General features: G+C 34.6%; 1 pseudogene; it reads left to right on the forward strand.

Moving 5' to 3' along the window:
- Nucleotides 1-1,006: 1,006 nt before the first annotated feature.
- Nucleotides 1,007-19,933, forward strand: LOC116106729 (annotated as a pseudogene).
- Nucleotides 19,934-21,004: the final 1,071 nt, after the last annotated feature.

Genomic DNA, 21,004 nt, shown 5'->3' on the forward strand with positions numbered 1-21,004 from the left:
GTTACTTTGACAGATAACGTCGCAACAAGCTACTTTCAGACTCAAAAGAAGTTGAGTCCAAAGCAGGCAGAATGGCAGGACTTTCTTGCTGAGTTTGATTATGTCCTAGAGTACAAGCTAGGGAAGACCAATGTGGTGGCAGATGCACTAAGCCGCAAGGCAGAGTTGGCGAGCATCAGTCAAGTCACAAGTGCATTGGCTGACATAATCAGGCAGGGACTCTAGCATGAGCCATTGGCTCAAAACATCATTGCCTTGGTAGAAGAAGGGAAAACTTGGAGGTTTTGGTTGACTGACGGCTTACTCTACACCAAAGGCAACCGCCTCTACATCCCAAGATGGGACAATCTGAGGAAAGAGTTGATCAACGAGTGTCATGACTCCTTATGGGCAAGCCATCCAGGTATGAGACGTACTCTTGCTCTTTTGAAATCTTCCTATTATTGGCCTGGGTTGCAAGATAGCATCGAGGGATATTTACGTACGTGCCTTGTTGCCAGCAAGACAAGGTAGTGCAACAACAACTAGCAGGCTTGCTAGAACCATTACCCGTGCCCGAAAGACCATGGGAGAGTGCCTCAATGGACTTCATCACGTGTTTGCCAAAGTCTGAAGGGTCCAAGAGCATCATAGTCATTGTGGACAGGTTTAGCAAGTATGCCACCTTCATCCCCACATCTATCGATTGTACAGCAGAGGAAACAGCCGCAACTTCATCAAGTTATGGGGCATTCCAATAAGCATAGTTAGTGATCGAGATCCTCGGTTCACCGGCAGATTTTGGACAGAGTTATTCAAAATGCTAGGATCAAACCTAGACTTCTCAACCAGCTTTCATTCCCAAATTGATGGGCAAACCAAGTGCGTCAATGCACTGTTAGAGCTATATTTGTGACACTATGTGAGTGCTAGCCAACGGGATTGGGCAAAGCTCCTTGACATAGCCCAATTCTCATTCAACTTGCAGCGAAGCGAGGCAACCAACAAGAGTCCTTTTGAGATCATCATGGGACGACAACCAAACACACCTCTTTCCCTAGCCACCTGCTATGATGGGAAAAGCCCCACAGCCTTCAAGTTAGCCAAGTCATGGCACGAACAAACTGAACTTGCTGGTGCCGCTCTACATAAGGTAGCAAAGAGAATGAAAAAGTGGGCAGACAAGAAAATGAGGCACGTTGAGTTCCAAGAAGGTGATCTTGTCCTTGTAAAACTACTGCCACAATAATTCAAGACTCTAAGAAAGGTGCACAAAAGCCTAGTACGCAAATATGAAGGGCCCTTTCAAGTGATACAACACATCGACAAAGTTTCGTATCGACTCCAACTCCCTCCGAAACTGAAGATACACCCGGTCTTTTATGTAAGCTTGCTAAAGCCATTTCATGAAGACCTAGAGGAGCCATCCCGAAGAGTCTCTAAACGAGCACCAACAACCGTTGTAATATCATTTGACAAGGAGGTTGAAGAAATACTTGCTAATAGAGTCATTTTCCGACGTGGTGTGCCAAATTACTGGGAATACTTCATCAAATGGAAGGGACTTCCCGATGTAGGAGCCAGTTGGGAAACCGAAGACTCATTATGGCAATTCCAAGACTTAATCCTGCGCTATAAGGATAATGTGACGAGGGCATTGCAGCATTAGGTGCGGGAGAATGTCATGACCAGCTTGCTTGGTGACTCAAGTGTGCTGCACATTGCTTAGTGGCTAAGTATACTTCGTAGCTAAGTAAACTTGGTGGCAAAGGAACTTAAAGGATAAGCATTATCCTTTCCCAAAGTTGCCACCTAGTGTTTACTTAAGGATTAAGTATACAATGTATCTAGTCATATTCTTTGAGGAGGTTTAGCCTATAAATAGGCCACCCCCCCTTTGTAAAGTTCATAAGTTGTAATCCTTCAATACAGAGTTTATATTTTCTCTCCACTTATCTCTCTCATTTGCATACTGTTAGTCTTTGAGTTTGTGTGAGTGTTAGGTTGCTTAACACATTCCTGAAGTGTTAAGGCCGCACGGACATAGCAAAGAAGTTAAGTGCGTGACACAGTGGTGTCTTAATAATAACCTGGGAATGTTTTACTTTTTACTCTGTAACTATAAGAGCCCGTGGTGTCTTAATAATAACCTGGACCTATACAATTTCAGGCCCGAGCCCACTTTTTGCTATTCTTGGACCCTTTCCCTGTGTTAGAATATATAAATTATAATATGAACCTTGACATTTTAATGTAAAGACTAATATTTAATATACCCCTATAACTCAGAACCCTACATGTATATAAAGTACCAATCATACCCTTGATCGTTAGTTTTTGCGATCAACTTGTGTAAGGCTAATTAGACTTCTTATATATATAATTTCCAAAAATAAAAAGTTTCCAAATTAAGAAATTCAAATATAAAAAATGAAACTAAACAAAAATAAAATAAAATCAAACATTGATGGTCGGGATCTCAGCTTGTCGACAGCGCCATGTTGCATTCAGCTAAGATTGCTAGGAATAGAGTTTTGTATAATAAAGGTATTTGAACCCTTAAGTTGAAGGAGTTGATTTGGCAATTGTCGTGCAATACTTGCCTCATGCGACTAATGCTGCATCCTACTCTAACCAATTTTATACAATTAGGTAGATCGACAATATTAAGAGTCTGTTTGATTGGATATAGTTAAGACCTAAAAGAACTTATTTGGGTTGTTTGGTTGTATTCTTAAAGTGTTTAGAGGATTTCAAAATATGATATTCTTCAATAAGTTCTTTTTGAGCTTTTCGAAAGAGTGAAATTTAAAAAAGATTCATATTCCATTTTGTAAATCTGACTTGCTCTATTGTTATATTATATAGTCTTTTCTTGATAAATTAATAGTAGAGTTCGTTTACATTTTCCTAACCAAACAACTAATAAATTTTACATAAAATCTATATTTTCACAATTTTTCTTCTATAAATTTTACTTGAATAAGTCATACCAAACAAATCTTAAGTTAAAGAGGAATCGCAATCGTTCTCATAATTTGAAGGAATAAGGATTAATCCCTAAAGAATCCACACTACTTGACCAATTTAGTAACCCAACATTGGAACAAAGATTCCTAAGTAACTTCATGAACTAAATACTGCGTTAAATCACAATATCCATTAATGTAGAACATGAGTAAAAGCCAATGGAAGGAATCAACATACCTCTAGGTTTTAGATTTGACATCGAAGAGACAATTTAATAGCAATATTTGATTGTCTTCGCTGCCTTGCAAGCAATATATTGAAGAAACCCTCGAAGAAACCAATCTTTGCTTCTTCAACCAAACTGAACCATCGGTCAACATCGCTTTAGCTCGAGCTGTTTCTGCAACAAATAAGGATTTCAATGGAAAGTCGAATAAGGGAGACGCACATGCAAATGATATTGGTCAAATTGATCATTCAGGAGTATGCTAACCACGTTGTCCTAGGAAAAAAAAAAAAAAAATGGTTATAGTGCCCACGTTCGTCCTCATTTGTGCTTGATCATTTGAAAAATAAATACTTAATTAAACACATACCTGCTGTATAAACCCTCTTAATTATCAGCAGTGTAGCTTTTCATTTTCATTTGATGTAAAGTTTTGATGATTTTCAAATTTAGTTTAGACGTGCATCAATTGTTTTAGTGTTAACAACCATTTAGTATGGGTTCAACTTGAAGAGTTGTAAGTCTAGTTTATTCCTTCAAGGAGGGCAAACAATGACGTTATATAGTTAATTGATTATATGTATATGAATCTAGTTTGCCTTTATCTAATACAAATTGCATCCATTTTTGTTGATATTATTAAGTTACAACTTCTAGGGTTTCAAATTATTTTTCTAATAATCAAACAATGTCGGTCTATTCTATTTCTATTTCTTGATTTCATTTATGTAAGTTCTTTTTTTTTTTTTTTTTTTTTTTTTTTTTTTTTTTTNTATATATATATATATATATTTGATCATATGTATATAACAAATTAATCACACATATGTATTTGATCATATATTACAATAAAATATATATATATATATATATTTGATCATATGTATATAACAAATTAATCACACATATGTATTTGATCATATATTACAATAAACCCTCATACCACTATGAATTTATGGGTGTTGATACAAAATATATATATAGACATTTAAAATATTTATGATAATTTATGTAATGATAATATATATATGATAACCTATAATTTTGATAATATAATAACATATTAAACATATTTAATCTATGATAAATATATGTATGATAATAATTTTGTATATACACAAAACTATATATATATATATATATATATATCCCAGCCCAAATTTAAAAACAAAAATCCAAACCCAATTCCACATTTTCCCCTACTCGGCCCAAAATTCAAATCCAATTTAGTCACAGCCCTAATTTGGTTAATCGAACGAACTCGAACAACCCTAAGTTATTTGAAAGAGTTATTCGAACAGATATTTACTTATTATTCGAATAAGTTAATCGAACGATAACAAACTGCTCGTTTGGTTAATCGAACGAACTCGAACAACCATTCCGTTTCGTTTGAGTTTGAACAGATTTCGAACACCCCTTTGTGCTTATCGAACAAGTTTCGAACGGGGGTGTTCGTTCTTGTTCGGTTTGTTTGCAGGCCTATTCTAAATGTGTCGAGAGGCTAGATTTGCCCTTCAGTAGCATCATGATGCCTTCATAACATTTACCGCAACCTCAACCCTCACCCTCGCCCCAAAATATCCCACTTCCTTACTGCCACCCTAACAATGTTTCCTAGAAAAAAGACTTAATGACTTTGGTTTTCCTTTATTAAATTTGAATCTTTGTTTGTTCAATTTTTTTTTTTGGGTTTTGCAATAGTTATTTGTAGGGGCGTAGCCAGAAATAATGTATAGGGGGGTCAAAGTTAAAAGAACAATACAATTTTAAATTAACATGAGCATAAATTTTGTATTTATAAAATTCTCATTAACTAGTACATTTATAATTGTCCTCAACGAGATTTCATCTTTTGAAAGTACTGTATAATGACTTCATTATCAATACTATCAAATACATCTTTCTCTATACACACAACTAAGCTATCATTCAACCATTGGTCACTCATTCTATTTCGCAAACGATTCTTCACAAAATTCATTGTTGAAAATACTCTTTCTACACTAGCAGTGGCAACGGGTAGAATCAATGCTAATTTCATCAACAAATAAACTAATGGAAACACTCTATCCTTCTTAGTTTCAACCATCATTTTTGCCAGAGCTCCAATCCCTTTCAATCCCATAAATTTGACATTAGAGTGCATATCCAAAATGTATACATCAAGTTGAGAATCAAGTGCCATGAGTTCTAAGTCAGAAAAATCATCAGGATAAAGTTTGGCAAGGCGTATTGGTGTGCTGTCGTAGGCACCCAAGATTAAAACCTAAAAACACATGTAGTAGTGTGAGTCAGGATCATTCCCACGGAGAGTGTCTAGTCGAATTTAATGTTACGTGAACAAGGTTGGGGGGTTTTGAGTAAAACATAAACAATTTCAGGTGACCAACAATTCAAATTAAATAATCAATCAAAATAACAAACATTGGTCTAAGTCAACATCCACCATCGGAATCTTACAATTGATCATCGATACAAAAATAAATCAATTCATACTTTGAGTATTCACCGTTGGAACTATTTTCCTATCTCTCCCTAGTTGTAATTAATTAAGAAACAAGCGATCTGTTTAATCTTACTACTAAACAACCCTAGACAAGCGATAAAGATTTAATCTAGTGGCAGCCTTAAGAACTAGAGAGATCGATGAAGCTAAACAACACAAACTCAAGAGGTTGTATTTAATTTAGTTGAACGTTCTTCTTAAGACTTAATAATTCCTGACGCAGCAAATTCTTAAACCCTAATTGCTTCACAAGTTAAAGGGATCAAACAATTACGAATTTGATATCTAACTTAGCAGTAGATTGCAACAAATAATAAACTAGTAGGCCTCCTAGTAATTAAACACAACAATCATGACAATATGCATAGAAGAACATCCAATACTCAAAACATAAATTGAACACTAAAAATAGATAGATCTCACAGTTTTATTGATTCCGAGGTCTCCGTTTCCTTCGACCAAGTTATGAAAATTAGCCTCTCATGCCATGAAAAACTCAGAAAAAACGAATTCCAGAAGAGAGAGAAGAGAGGCGTGTGTGTTCTTCTCCAATCTGATCTCTCTCTCCTCTTAAAGATATCCAATTCAAATTGAATTTGAATTCTACTAAATCTCCTCAAAATATTCTAATATCCTAAAATACATTTATCCTAATCTGATTCTAATTAATTGAAAATAAAATAGTCCTAAAATAAAATGGGAGTAGTTTTTGCAGCTGTAATTTGCATGCAATAGGTCTTCATAACTTCCTGTAATTATCTGCCTATTTGAATTGCATGACAAGGCAGAATGTTCCAGAATGTCAACAGTGCAGGTCGTCAATTTCAAGCCCGATTACAACCTTGATGCAGCGAGTATCTCTCCAAACTCAAAACATGAAAGTTATAGATCTCTTGTTATGGTTCCATAACATTTTGATCATCACAATCGGAGCTTGGATGAGAGAGTTATGCCTAGATTACAAAGCAATGTCAAAACTGTCCGAATTCACCTAATTAGTGCCGTTTTGCATTTAACGCCCCCTTTGCCTCCTAAATCAAAATAGAATAATAATGAGTACATTTAGGCAACAAATAAGTATAAAAGACTAGACATTAAGGAGGATAAATATGACATTTTGCATTCCATCACGTATCAATTTCTGTTTATCAAAAGTAACAATGATTCATTTGGACATAAACATCCAAACAATAAGCAATTCAGTGTTTACCTCATTGAACGATTATTCAACTCTTGAAGCTGCATATCTAAGACATTATAAAATAATTCAATGCAGTAATGATGCACATTTGTGATACTTTGAGCCTTATGTTGTGATCGCCCTTGAATAAAAAAACTTGTCATCCATTTGGGAACATCATGTCATGATTGGCACAAAAAGAATAACTTTGCTTAATAAAGTGTCTCTCCCATTATCCCATCAATTGTAAAGCTTGCTTACATGCTTCAACCAAATTCATAGCATTTACAATATCTTGATCTTTTCTTTGTAGTGCTGAGAAAGTTCATTTGTAAAGCCAAGTATATCTTTCATCAAAAATAGACTAAACACAAATCAAATGATAGCATCAATTTAAATTTTTTTTTTTTTTTTGCATGAAATCTTTGCTCAGAGTTTGACCTATCTTTTGCAACAATTTCAAGAACATCGATATGGATGAAAACATCAAGATTATGCTCATTAACGTACCATAATGCGAGCCCCAACGCGTATCACTGGCACATTGCAGATTAGTCTCTTGATTGAGACTTTTTCCACTTGAAAGTTCACCATTAGAAAGAGCTTCAATAACTTTACAAGCTTGCTTATCTCTAAGAAGATCGCAACGCTTTGACGAAGCACACGACAATATTAACCACAATCACCACAATATTAAAAGATTATTAACATCATCATGGTTCTTTGCCAAAGCCACAAGAGCCAACTGGAGTTGATGGGCAAAACAATGAATATAATAAGCACATCTATTTCTTTCAAACCAATGTCTTCAAACCATTAAATTCTCCTTGCATATTACTAGCTCTATCATAACCTTGTCCTCGAGCGTCTAGAAAACTCAACTCATGCCTTGAAAAGAAATTATCTAGTGTTGCCTTGAGTGAGAGAGTTGTGGTACTAGTAACTGTTCAACACCTAGAAAACGCTCCCACAAGTCCATTCTTGTTAACATACAGTAAGACAATACCATTTGTTCCTTCCTAGAGATATCACGATATTTCATCAATCATTATAGTGAATAATGAATCTCCTAAATCTCTAATGATAGCACTTATGGTTTCATTTGAAGCAGCACTTACAATGTCTTTTGAATCTCAAGTGATGTCAATTTGAGATATTAGGAGCATTCTTGAAAGCAACAGCATTGTAATCTTCATTATGATTGGTAGGAAATTGTAGAACTCGAGAAAATTTCCTTGGTTGCTTGAACAAGGATTCACCATGACCACGAAATGCAAGTCCTTGCCTAGAAGAAACGAATACGGTCAACTGTAGCATTAACGAGTTCGATACTCTGTTCATGCTTCAGAAGAATGTCGACCAAAAAATGTCTAAATATGTTGGTCTTGATTCAATAATGTTTCACACATTCTTCGAGCTTAGTTATGAGCACTATTAGAATCTCAAACATGAATATTCAATTTTTCCAATTTGAAAACCGTTGACCAACAAGGCGATCACCACCCCCGTTATCACCATCTGGCTTAAAATATAGCAATAAAGACAAAACACAGCATCTTGGCTATACTATATTCCAACCATTGTTCAATTCACTAAACCAAGAACACAACAACGTCTTGAAAATCCACCAAAATCCTAGAAGGAAACTCATGGCCCTTAGGTTGACAAGGACCCCTTTCCAAATATATTCTTCGAATTTGTCTTGAATATTGGATCATAATCTGAATGGGGTCTAAGCCTGGATCCATCGGAAGATCTCGCAAATCAGCATCCACATTTTACTTGAATCACCTATATTTTCTCTTGTTCAATGATGAGATCATTGTTGACTTTCTTTTGAAATATCTCTCGATACTATTTCAAACAATAATATATATTACTTGATAGAGAAAAATGCACCAAAATAAGCTTATGTCTCAGTAACCAAAATAATAACAATATCTATGTATAAAATAATATTATTAAGATAAGTGAATTACAACACTACAAAATTTATAAAGCTATAAGTTAAAGTATTCTACACATACATACACATCACAACTCACAAGTATATCTCTCTTCTTTTCCTAATTTAAGTACTTTAACAGAAATTAAATAAAGTAATAGAAATTGAATTGAAATAGATCTTAATGCAATATTTTTTTAAATTATCTTACATTATACATTGGCTAAAATTCAATTGATATGTGTAAAAATCTATTCAAATACCAAACACTTGTACAATTAAATCCACTTTTTCATAACACTTTGTAAACAATTAAAATTAACTCCCATTTGAATCAAACACTTATAACAAATATAAAAATGGTAAAATAAGTGGTCCCAAGATGAAGAACCCATCTTCTCCATAAAAAAACAACACAAAATTGCCATTGGCCATCTCCAAAATCCATTTGAATCAAACACTTTTATAATACAAAGATAAAAATGGGTAAAACAATATGGTCCCAAGAACCCATCTTCTCCAAATTAAAAAAAACACCAATCAGCTAATATGTAAAACAATGTGGTCCCAAGCCAACTCCAAAATTCATTTGAATCAAACACTTTTATATAACAAAGATAAAATTAGTAAAACAATGTGGTCCCAAGAACTCATATTCTCCATATAAAAAAACAAAAAGGGCAATATGGAATGGGTAAAATGTGGTCCTAAGCCAACTCCTGATGCGTGGTTTCCTACAACATCAATATGTAGCAAGCATACTAATCGTCTAAGTAATAAAGTGATGAGTGAGTATCGTTCCCACGAGGACTGCTAGCTAAGCACGAAGTATCCTACTGTTCTCAAGTTAGAGCAATTGACTTCTTTGGATTAATGGAGCAATTTAATTAAAGAAACAAAATTTGAAATTACCGACTAAAATTTAACTATGAAATGCGAGATGAAAAAACATGATAAAATCAATTCATAAAAGGGTAGGGTTGTTCCATTAGACTTTTGGGTTACCTAAAAATTAACTACATTCACGTTCATGTGCATTGGTTGTAAATCGAACTCACTAAGGTGTAAACATACCTTCTCAGGCTATGTTTTCCTATTCTTCCTTATTAACTTTCCGCACCCAACATTGAAAGTTACAATTCCAAACTCATTAAGCATAAGAATCCTCAATAATTTCATTAATCATTATCTATCTCTGCATCCAATACTATAATGGTGATTACCCAGAAGCCTAACATGATTCATTTCTCAATCTCATCATGTTCATCACATAAGCATTAAAACTCAGAGCAAACACATATACAAAGCATAGTTATATGAACATAAAACAATCAATCACTTAACCCATTAAAATCCGAATTACAATAAAAACCCTAACCCAAAATGGTTAGTTCATAGCTAAATCAACACTATAAAAAGAAAAACGATATATTTCAAGTTCAACATAATGAAAAGTAAGAGAAAGACAAGAAATCTCCCCAAATGATGAATCCCTTGGTTCAAAATCGAATCTTCCACTTCTAATTGCTAAATCTCTCGAAGCTTAATCAAAGAAAATGTAAAAGCTACTAAACCTACTTCCTCCACCCTGGACAAAAAGGCTAAGTGTTTCTTTTCTACCTCACCCAAAATCCTAAGAAAAACACGCACAAAGTAAACTGTGTGTTTCACAAAATGAATTTACAACCGTCACCTGGCGAAGAAGAAATTTCGCCCGGCAAGAACCAAACAGATCTGTGGTGACTGGTTCACTTCGCCGCGCGAAGCTTCTTAAAAAGTTCTGAAATTATAGAACTGCCACTCTGCTTGCATCTTCGCTTGATTCTTCGATTCTCGATGCCTCCCTTTGGAACAAGCCTCATCGTATTTTATCCTGATTCAGAACTCTCCTAACTTCTGAGATCCGCTAACTTCTGAGTCAAAAATTTCCAATTGTCCTTATTTGCTCAAAATGCCATTTTACCTGAACATGAAATGTAAAGAATTAGCGACAATTCGGTCAAAATGCACTAGAAAGTACCTGAAATCCGACTAAAAAGTCTAATAAAACTGTATAATCCACGGATTATCAAATACCTCCAAACTAAAGATATCTCGTCTCGAGCATATGGTACAAAACTAATGGAACAAAGACAACAAACAATGAAAAAAACACAAACACACAACAAAACTGGAAAATGAACAAACCAACAAGACTCAACTCTACAATGAATTGCCTAGAAATTGCACAAGTCTCAAAGTTGTTGAAAAATATTATTCGGAAGTTCAACACTCAAGAAGTTATAAGCATTATCGACTGGCTTCCTCAATCGGTCCACCGAGTAGGCGATCCCCACTTCAATCCACATTCCAACTTCCCGGATTATTTTATGCAAAAATGTAAAGTTTATCAAATGGTGGCAGACTCCATAAGCCTAAATATTGAACTATTATCCACTAATGAGGACTAGACAAAGATAAGAATCAAAAGGTCTTTAAAAGCTTATAACGTTAGGCTCGGGTAGTGGGTTCCAAGAAAAAGGATAGGAATAACAAAGTAAGAAAACTCGGTTTTCCTAATGCAAAACTAAAATCACATCGAACTCCACTTCTTCTCAACCACCAATCGATATGTCCACTAATTCACAACCCTCAACGTGTATCTTTCTTATTTTGGATACCATAAATGCGGGGGAAATTCGTTTAAGGTGTACGTGGCGTTGTTATACCAGAGGTTGCCAAGTGCTGCTAGGCAGTTTTTAAGGCGGGTTCTGATTTCCAGCCGGTATACCCTTAAACTAGGCAGAATTCGTTTTTTTTTTTTTTTTTTTTTTAATCATAAAACAATTCCATTGAATGGAGGTGACTACCTCTTTTGTTATTATTTCTTTTCTCCCAACCCCCAAACTATTCTTTTGGCCTATTCGTACAACTCTTCCTGTTCTTTGTTTTGCATTAGGACCGAATTCTCCTAAGGGTACGATAAAGTGTTTAGGGTATAAGGATTGGACAATTTTGTTGTTTTCCAAGAAAAATAAAGCAATAAAATTCATACAGCTCAAATGGGTGACTAGGGACAATTTCATTCATGGGTCGGCTAGAAAGGCTCAAACGTTTCGAAAAATGCCTAAATCAACTTCTCAACCATGTCTAATCCTAGAATTTCGCCTCAAGCACTTCTCTACTAGGTTCTAGAGTCCACCAACATTATCAAGACTTCACCTAACCACATAAAATGAATCTAAGCATGCCGAAATAAATGAAAACTGTGGCTGAACCACTCAACAAACCTCAATAAAAATCCAGTCAATACACTAAAAATTTTAAAGCAATGCTTAATATTTCTCAACAATAAAATTGCAACAACCCAATTCTCATCATTGATTTATACAATTCATTGATTTATACAATTCATCATCGGCAAAAACAATCAAACTAATTTTTTATTTTTTTTCCTTTTAAGGTGTACGTGGTGTTGTTATACCAGAGGTTGCCAAGTACTGCTAGACAGTTTTTAAGGCGAGAATCACTTAACCATTAAAATCTGAATTACAATCAAAACCCTAACCCAAAATGGGTTAGTTCATAGCTAAATCAACACTACAAATAAGAAAAACGATAATATTCAAGTTCAACATAATGAAAAGTAAGAGAAAGGACAAGAAATCTCCCCAAATGATGAATCTCTTGGTTCAAAATCGAATCTTCACCCTTCTAATTGCTAAATCTCTCAAAGCTTAATCAAAGAAAATGTAAAAGCTACTAAACCTACTTCCTCCACCCCTGGACAAAAAGGCTAAGTGTTTCTTTTATACCTCGCCCAAAATCCTAAGAAAAACACGCACAAAGTAAAACTGTGAGTTTCACAAAACTGGAATTTACGACCGTCGCTGCGACGAAGAAGAAATTTCACCGCGGTGAAGAACCAAACAGATCTGGTGCGTGACTGGCTCACTTCGCCGCAAGCTTCTTGAAAAGTTATGAAATTACATAATTGCCACTTTGCTTGCATCTTCATTTGATTCTTCGATTCTTGGTGCTCTTCCTTTGGAACAAGCCTCATCGTGCTTTATCCTGCTTCAGAACTCTCCTAACTTCTGAGATCCGCTAACTTTTGAGTCAAAAATTTTCAATTTTGTCCTTATTTGCTCAAAATGTCCATTTTAACCTGAAACACGAAATGTAAAGAATTAAGCAACAATTCAAGTCAAAATGCACTAGAAAGTACCTAAAATCTGACTAAAAAGTCTAATGAAAACTGTATAATCCATGGATTATCAATTCCAAAATAAGTTTAAAAACTATCTTCTTACTTCCTCTAACTTCAATATATCATTACAAATAAATAAAAAATGGATGCAATTTGTGGTCCCAATGACAATTTCATCTTCCTAAATCCTAATCTAATATTTAATCTTAAACTTTTAAAATAAAATAATACAAACATAAAATGTATTACCTGAAAAATTGAAGAAAAAAGGGACTTGTTGGCTTGATAAGAGGAGAAAATTACACTTGTGTGGATAAAGCCTTAAAGGAAAAGAATTGACTTTATAGGTTATTGAAGAGGAAGAAGACGTCTGAAGGAAGGAGAACGAAAGGTTTACTTTTAGTTTCACAGCCCCGAAAACAAAAAAGTGTAATTTATTGGGTATAAATATATAATGCAACTTTTTGGTATTTTAATTTTATATAGGTGTAAATTTGTAAAAACATAGCAAAAATTTTTAAAAGTCAAGGAGGGTCAACTGACCTTCCTTGACCCCCCCTCCCTCTACCCCTGGTTATTTGTAGTGGTGGTTTAAGGTTGTTTGTAATCGTAATTTATGATAGTGTTCGATAAGTGAAGATTTGATAAATTTTGGGATAATGTTGAGTTACTAAACTTTTTTAGATTCAGAAGAGTAAAATGTTACTTCCAACAGAAAGAGAATTAAGTTAGGATCCCAAAGTAGCGGGTGACTCCTAGTTTTGCAAAAGAGTAATGCTACAATTACCGAAGGATGCACATCGAATTTGTGCACCGAATGACGTGGAGCAATCTTGACCGTTGATTAATATTAATTCATAATTAATCGATGGTCATGATTGTGTCACGTCATTCAGTGCGCATCCTTCGGTAACTATATTATTTTCCCTTGCAAAATATATGGGGGTCAACTATTTATTCTCATGTTTAAAATTTTTATCTGATCAAATTATCATTGAGTCCCTAAAGTTTTCATAACGTTCCGCAAAACTTTCCCGCACATATTGGAAATTTATTTTTTAATATTCGAAAACATTCCCTTTTTATAAACCCCGAAAAAATCTTTCCATTCTCTTCCCTTTCCTTTTCGTCTCTCTTAAAAGGTCAACAAAAATGGGTCGACCCGAGAGAAGCCCGTGGAGTAGGATGAAGATCCAGTTTGCAATGCTTCACATATGTCGAAAAAACAAAGCAGCAAGACGACTATTGGGTCGAGTTGTTGAACAAAGAATTAAAGAAGACTAGAAAGAACAACCTCGACTCCGAATTCTCCTTCGTAGGTCCACCCATTCTGGCTTCTGAGGCTCAAAAGAATAGCCGATGAGATACACCAACAAATGCTCCTCCAAGGTTAAACTGATTTTTTTTTTTTTTTTTTTTGGAAATGTTTTTGCTTTGGAGTTTTTGATTTTTTGGTTTTTTCTAGAAGAAAAATGGAGCACTGGCAGTGACTGCTCCTAATCAGTAGATCTTTTTCTTAGAAGAGTTTTTCTTTGATTATTATTATCATAGTTATTATTTTGTAGCGTTCAATTGTTCATGGATAAAAATGTATTATTTTAAAGTATTTTGTAGTTCATTAGAAAAAAAATTGACGTTTTCTAAAACAATTCCAAATATATTCAAAAAGTGATTTTGGTAAAAGAAAATGAAACGCAATTTAAAACTAAATCTTTTCTTAAAAAGTCACCTTTTGCTTCTAGATGAGTATTTGATTGATATTCATCTAGAAAGTATTTTCTAAGTTGAAAAATGGTTAAAACTTTTTCAAAGAAGAGATGATAAGTATATTTTTTAAAGTGTTTTTTAATCTCTTAAATTTTATTTTATTTTATTTTATTTTATTTTTTTGCTTTTAGAAAAGCACTTCGAAATACACCTCAATAAGGCTTCTTACCATTTTTATTGATGAATCAATTGATAATATTGTTGTGGTGTGTTGGGAGTAGAGTTGTTAGTTAACTCACTTTAGGGTATGGTTACCCATTTTAAGTGAAGTGGAAATATTACTAACTTGATTAAGAGATTTCCAATTTAACCACATCAAATATAAGTGTGGAAAATAAAGAACACAACTATATACATGGTTCGGCTAAAATCCACTTTTAGCCTACATCCATGAGACCTTGTCTAGATTGAAGCTAATCCACTAAGTTAACAAACATTACAAGATATCACTTAGAGTTGATTAAAGTTACAGCAAAAAGAACTCTTTGTTCTAGTTACACTTAACACCACCCTCTGAATCTCTTACGTTTAGTTGCTCCAAGGATCTTCTTCATGCCGAGAACACACCCGAGAACAACTTGTGAACCACCAAGCTTCAAGAGCTAATGCCACACACCAACATCAGAAAAGGAACCACATTCCAAAAGCCATCAAATCAAAGTATGATATGGTGAAGTTTTGGCACAAAACGAAAATGAACCTATGAACCTTAAGAGATATAATACTCTAAGAAATTTCAGAGTACAAAGAAATAAAAGATCAAAAGGTTATATTCAAAGACGCAAGATAAGATGATATATAATGTAGGGTTTCTTGCTCAACACATTACTGTCACGTTAGCCAACAAAGGGTTAACCCATGTTTGTCCAAATAAGGAAAATATTCATTCTTTTGGTTTGGACCACAAAATAAATTGGGAAAAGAAACTTTATTCCCTAGAACCACTTAAGGATATTATGATACATGTAAAAGGTCCTAAAAAGTAAGAGACAAAGATAACCAATATCTTTTTCACTTTATCAGACATGCAACTTGTGCTAGGTTGCAAATATCTAAAGCGAGAGTGTAAACACAAATTGTTGTGTACACACACTCGAAACGAAACAAGCCAAGACACAAGTTTGACAACCAGTGTGCATGCAGAACTAATGTGCACACACACGACAAAGGAAACAAGCCAAATCATAAGATTGACAACCAGTTTGCACACATAACTGTTGTGCACACACAACTTATAAGTTTGACAAATATGAATATTCCACATGTTGATTTCTATGTTCTGGGTATAGTGGATCAAACGAAGAGGAAGAAGTTTTGCAGGCAAAGTGTCATTACACTAAAGCTTATGTCAAGGCACTTCTTAATTCTTTTATCTTTCTTTTAGTGATAGTGTTTCCAAGTTCATGTATTGATAATCACTAAATTTTCAGGCTGAAGATGGGAAGCATTTTGCTAGAATCATTGAGTTGTTTAAAGCTACTGATGGGGAGCTATACTTTACAGCTCAATGGTTTTATAGAGCTGATGACATGGTAAGATTATTCAGATTATTCCATGTTTTTTCACCCATATCTTTATGATCTGCTATGTATTGAACTTGTAGTTTTTGGTCATTTCTAGGTCATCAAGTGCTATGTAAATCTTGTTGACAAAAAGGAGTGTTTATATCAGATGGTAAAAATGACAATCCACTTAATTAATTGTATTGTGTCTAAAGTAAACATTGTTCAAGTTGCCTTAAATATAACAGTATTGCACTGTTTTGCCTTTAATTATTCCCTCCATTTTATGGTTCAGTTGATGCATTCTTATTAATATAAAGGGTCATAACTAGTTCACTTGATAATGCAGATGGACTTAAAGACAAAGGAGGAAAAAATTCCTCTTTGTGACTTATATTATGATATGAAATACACATTGCATACTTGACTTTTGCAAACATAATCAATGGTAATTTATTTTGCTTCTATTATATGGAATTTGATTTTTCTGTTCCATTGATTGATGTATGCTTTATTAAACCAGAAAAATGAAAAAAGAGATAATGACACGTCTATTATTTCAAGTGAGAGTGACTCAAACATCACTAGGAATTATGAGATGCATTTGCTAGACTTGTATTCTGGCTATGTTGCCATGTCAACTACTCTCTGCATTGGTGCATCATTGTCTTGTGTAAAACTAGTAATGGTAAGTTTTCAAAATCTGATGGTATTTCCATCAACTTTTAGTTAAAAAATATTTGTACTATGTCAATATCAAAGATTTACTTTTTTAATTGACTGGGAGTACGCTGATTTTTTTTTTGTGCTTAATGTAGAGGTGGATTGTTGACATAAATGCTGATGCATTTTAAAGTTTGAAATGCAACCATCTTGAGACACAGGTGGAATTTCCTTTTAAATTATTACTTTTATCTGTCAATATGCTGAAGATTTGCTCTGTTAAGTTTGATATCTCATCAAATATATTGTTTGAATGAGCAAGTAGGAATGAAGTGACATTTTTTTTTTTTATCTTTACTGAAGGAATGGAAAAAATAGTGCTAGTAGTTCTCAGTGTTCGGTTCAAATAAAGAGCCAGATAAGAGTTTGAACTCAGTTAGTTAATAAGAAGAAGATGATGAAGAAAACAATAAGGCCTCCAATGTTTTTAATAAAGAATTTGAAGTGGAGAAGTTATTAGCTGTTTGTTATGGTGATCCTAACAAAGTGAAGAAATTGGATTATATTTTAAGGTTTTCTATATTTAGTTTGGAAAAGATTGGCCATGTGTGATTGCTTATTTTCCTTTGTTGTTTGGCTCTTTTATGGAATGAGGTCATCATTGAGCAAATTTGGTTCAACATGTTATTCACTTTTTCCTTGAAATGTTGACCTTCTAGTATGATTGGCCATTGCATTTTCTTCATAGGTTTTCTTGTATAGTTTGACAAATTTATACCATTGCTTTATTGTGATTTTATCTAATTTTAAAGTGTCTATAAAAGTAAGAGGCTAGAACTAAAATTAGAAATTTGTCCACTGCCAATATTTATTCATTTCCGAGTCCCTTATTCTTTACCCTGTTTTTCTACCTAAGCTGCATCTCGGAAGTTTGTTTTTGATCCAGTATTACATCAATGCAATTACCATTGGTCTGCCTAGAAGTTTTTACCATTATAGTTGGCAATGGCTCCTAATAAGAAATGAACCAGGGAACAAACTTATGTCCATGAGAAATTATTTTGCAAACCATTCACATCTTGATAAAATCAATAACTACCTTTTATCTAATATCTGAGAATTTCAGGTTCGTTGGAAGGGATATGATTCTAGTGAAGACAACCTTAGCCCTATTGAGGGCTTGAGGCACTCTATTGTTTATGCATTTTCTCCTTTCATTTTCCTTTCTTGTTTCTTGTTTCTTGTATAACAAGTGGTTTCTATCACTTTATATTTGCATCAACAATTGCGAGGAGAAGCTGAAAGATTTTGTTACAAAAGGGTTTAAGCCAAAGATATTGCAAATTCATCTGAGATCCTCACCAAATAATTTTTTTTGTGGCTACATTGTCTACTTGTTATTCTTTTCATTATTTGTTTATTCATTTATTGCATGATGTCAATTTTTATTGAATGTCTATGTAGGGTGATATTGATTTTATATGTGGGGGGGCCTCCATGTCAAGGAGTTAGTGGTGTCAATCGTTTTAGAATCTCAAAAGTTGCTTTTGGAAGACAAAAAATTGTTAGCTATTAGTTTTCATGGACATTATCAAGTTTCTAAAGCAAAATATCTTTTAATGGAGAATGATGTAGATAATTTAAAGTTTGCTAGTGGATTTTCCATTCGTTATGCTGAACGTCTTGTTTCCATGGACTATTAAACATGATTAGGGATGATGGCAACAGATTCTTATGGCTTAGATACTTTCGCAAATGGATTTTCTTGTGGGGTGCCCATCCATTCAAGGCAAGTATATTGTTTAATTGCAATATAATTTAATACCATGAGCTATGTAATCTTATTGATTTTCCTTTTTTGGTCAGAAACTACCATAATATCCATTGCCGACTCATGAGGTCTTATCCAAAGGTGGTCATATTCCAACTAAGTTTGAGGTATTGTCTTTAAACCGATGATGTGGTCATGATCAATCATCAGAGCCAGCAAAAAAATAATCAATATTTGTCATTCATCCAAGAGATTACTATTGCTTATGCCAAGGACCAACCTTGTCAATCAAAAAAGGCTATTCATCTTGATGACACAATATCAGATCTTTCATCAGAGTTGTGTCAGAGTTTCAAGAAGAAGGCAAGAGAAGTAGATCAATGCTGCAAAAGTATGCCTGAGAAGAAAGAAATGAAGAAATACTTTCCTGTATATTGTATTCAATTGTGTTTACAATGTTTGTACAATGCTGAATTTATATAAGAAATGTAATTGTAAAAATAGTAACATAATAATGTAATTACAGAAATCATGAGTGATTGACTGAGTGATTGATTGCAAGGATTGTGGCATTGATTTGGTAAGAGGATTGTTTGTAATCAAGTCATAATTCCAGCAACATCCCATATTTCATCACTCCCCCTCTAGCTTTGTGGTTTGTATATGTCATAGACCACAAGCTTGTGAAGCAAATATGAGTGTTGTCTGCTGCATAATGGTTTTGTGAAGATGTCTGCTGGTTGTTCAATAGTACGAATGTGCATGGTCTTGATTAATCCTTCTTAGATTTTTCCTCTAATGAAATGGCTATCAATCTCTATGTGTTTCGTCCTTTCATGAATACCAGATTTGGTGCAATTTCATTTGCAGCTTTGTTGTCACAAAATAATCGAATCGACGTTCTTACTTGTATCTCCTGATCTCCTAATAGCCCAATAATCAGGTGATGCTCACATATAGTTTTGGCCAAGACTCTATACTCAGCTTCCACTGATGATAGTGACCATGTTAATTGTTTCTTTGTTTTCTAGGATATAAGGGCTCCTCCAAGTTTGATGCAAAAATCAATGATAGATTTCGTTGTCATTGGACATATAGCCCGATCCCAGTCACAATATGTTATGATGTCTGGATGCTATCCCGGGGTAAGAAAAGTCCCAGGCCAGGATAACCTTTCGATACTTAAGCATTTTCATTGTTGCATCCATGTGATTGCTTTGGCTCGTGCTTGAATTGGCTGAGAATGTGCACTCCAAAATAAGTCCGGACGTGTCATGTGGAGATAGATAAGTCGACCCACAGCCTTTGATAATGAGAAGGATCTTCCAATGGTGGATCTACCTCTGGTTGGCACCCCACTATCATATTCTTGAGTAGTGGTTTGTTGTTTTGCTCGATAGGGATGGCACTTGTGGTTAGAGTAGATGCCCTAAACCAATCAATTATTGTAGAATTGACTCTTTGTAATAATGTTCATTAATCAATAATAAAAGGCATTTTATTCTATATGCGTAATAACTTATTATTGCAATTGTATTGAATATGTCCTTAGAATGGTAGAAACGTGACGAGGGTATCAAGTGTTCAAATCTTGATAGTGAGAACCTATGAGCACATATAGTGGCCATTCTAGAAACGTCTGTAGCCCCAGTATATTTTGAAGTAAGGGCACAGATATACGGTAAGGCTATCTAGTGTTGAACGACCCTGTCAAAAGGCAGTGACTGATCTCACTTGTCAAGGTTGTTGTTTGACAACCTAGTGCAACACACATGGGTGCTTGTTGTAGGGGATATACCGCAACAAGTTCACGGACTGACCCACCAGAGGATTCCATATGGTGGTAACCCAGTGTCTATGGAACAAATCCTCTAACGAATGGTGGTGCTTGTGGTCCAGATCTGAGATCACCGGAGGCCTTGTGCACCGATTGGTGAAGTTTGACACTAGCCTAACGCAGTTCTTTCAGATCTATCAATACGGTGGTGATTGGCTGTATCAAGGAGTGTATCAAGACTATGGTGGATAGATAGAGGATTCATCACTCCCGGGTAGGGAGAAGTTATCTCATGGCGCAATTCAGTATGGCAATGACACTAAAACTGTGGCACAGTGGGATTGAGTTGTTGCTCTGTCCGGATTATAATACAGGTCATTGGTCTAGAAACTGAATAAATAATATCGAGAGTAACCGAAGGTTGACACTATTTCTATGCCTTCGTCTGTCGAGATAACGTATGATGAAAGGATCGAATTGTACGGTAACCATATCATTGACAGGTAGCTACTTTGCTGAATCCGAA

The sequence above is a fragment of the Pistacia vera genome, unplaced genomic scaffold (assembly GCF_008641045.1).
Source record: "Pistacia vera cultivar Batoury unplaced genomic scaffold, PisVer_v2 Contig521, whole genome shotgun sequence".
Classification (NCBI taxonomy): Eukaryota; Viridiplantae; Streptophyta; class Magnoliopsida; order Sapindales; family Anacardiaceae; genus Pistacia; species Pistacia vera.